Consider the following 2381-nt stretch of genomic DNA (forward strand, 5'->3'; position numbering starts at 1 on the left):
GTTGTAATGGCTTTGTTTTGTGTGTGTATTTAGTCTGTAACACCCATTTGCTTTTTAAGCAAACCTATCCGTTGATTACATATATAATCCCGGGATGTCTACACGGATAGCAAAGTGTCTCCTCTCTGATCAGTCGGCTGCGGAATTGAACCCGGCCACAGACCTCTTACGAAGTCCGAAGCTGCTGCTGTAACAACTGAGCCATCGAGGCTCTAACAACAATAATAATAATAATAATAATAATAATAATAATAATAATAATAATAATAATAATAATAATAATAATAATGTTTGTTTGTGCTTCAAATGTTTTGTTATCAATAAATTCAAATAAATATTTTAAATTCTGACGTGGCCAGAGGACGAGTTGGGCAGATTAAGATATCGACCTCGTTTCTGAGCCAGACCAATTTTTTTTATGATATTCTCGAATAAGCAAATATTTCTATCCAGTTTTGGGGAGGACTGAGATATTATTAACCACGGAGGAGGTCATAGGATTTTAAAGTGGATCCGGATCCATTATAGTCTATTGTTTTAATCCCGAGCTATTTTTTTTATTTAAAATTAAATAATTGGGATATTTCTATATTTCTTTACAATTTGGGGAGGTTTGGTGTATTAGCGAAGAAAGAGGTCATCTGATTTTAAAATGGAACCAGATCCATTTTATTCTATACCCTTTTGCTTTGATAACATACGAATCGAAAATGTCATATGTAGATTTCAGCTAAATTTTAACGAGAGAGAGAGAGAGAGAGAGAGAGAGAGAGAGAGAGAGAGAGAGAGAGAGAGAGAGAGAGAGAGAGAGAGAGAGAGAGAGAGACGGGGGAGTTGATAGCATTTTCACAGTAATATGAATTTAGGATTAACTTATATAAATATTCATTATAATTTTTTACTTGTTTCTGATTCATTTTAATATTCAAGACGCTATTTCTTAGCGAAAACTTTAGAGCGTATTGTGATTATTACAATTCCGTTCTGGAAAAATGTTTTTTCAGCGACTATCTGCTATTTCTTAGAAAAAATTAAAGAGTGTACACGGTATTTATTACAATGGCATTTTTGGCAAACATTTATTATATATCTGTTGCTCCGTGGAAGACAATATTTCTTACCGAAAAGTTAAAGAATGTATTGCGGTTATTACAACTAAATTCTCGGCAAATGTTTATTCAGCGACTATCTGTTGCTCTGTGGAAGACGCTTGTTTATCTGCGAGTTCAACTTGCACAATTGTCGTCTCATGAAAGTTAACGAGAAACAATGGCAGTAACTAAAGGCTCTTTGTTCTGTTACGCTGGTTTTCAAGGATTACTCTTCAACTACTGTAGATTTAATTAAAATAATATAAATGATCTTTACCTAATTGTTATTTAGATCTGAACTGTATTCAGCTATCTTTTTTTTTTTTTTTTACTTACTGGGATGTTCTGTTGTTGAGGTTTGCCGTGCAAGGCAATGTCCTATTTCTACCCTTCTACAAACGACTCAGTACTAATACTGAATTATTATTATTAATAATAATAATGAGGAAAATCCACAGTGTATGATAAAAATATATTTAAAAATAAATCCACTCAGAGAACTTTCGGGAATCTGTTCGATTCCCGACCGAAAATGGGGAATTGAACAGATTCCAGAAAGTTCTCTGTAGAGTTTTATTTTTAAACATATTTGTACCTATACATAACTATGGACTTGTTTCTCCATTTCAAGACTCGTGCTACAATGAGTATTTTTAATAATAATAATAATAATAATAATAATAATAATAATAATAATAATAATAATGAACGCTGTCATAATCACCTTTTCACCAATAAGCCTTAGGTGGTACTGAGACAGCCAGGACACTTCATGAAAATGCTGACTATTATTATTATTATCATTATTATCATTATTATTATCATTATTATTATTATTATTATTATTATTATTATTATTATTATTATTAGTGGCAATAATGGGAAGCTGGCCTAAGGAACTCTTGCAAATTACTTATCAGCCTAACTTTGAAATTCAAACAAACCGATTCGCATGAATCACTTTAACATTTAATACTTTCAAATAGGTTTGTTTATGGTTCATACTTCTACTAATAAGAATAATTAATGACTGTGATAAAGTTCATAATAATAATAATAATAATAATAATAATAATAATAATAATAATAATAATAATAATAATAATAATAATAATAATAATAATAATAATATAAACCCTTGAAATTCAAAATATTCATAATAATTTAAGTCGAAATACCTTGAAAGGTCTTCCGATATTTTCAGGCAACAAAGTTTGTGTAGATTTGCTTTTCCAACAACAGCATAAATATTAACGACAATGAATAAACGGCTGACTCAGATTAGCCCAA

This window comes from Macrobrachium rosenbergii, chromosome 7 (assembly GCF_040412425.1).
Source record: "Macrobrachium rosenbergii isolate ZJJX-2024 chromosome 7, ASM4041242v1, whole genome shotgun sequence".
Lineage (NCBI taxonomy): Eukaryota > Metazoa > Arthropoda > Malacostraca > Decapoda > Palaemonidae > Macrobrachium > Macrobrachium rosenbergii.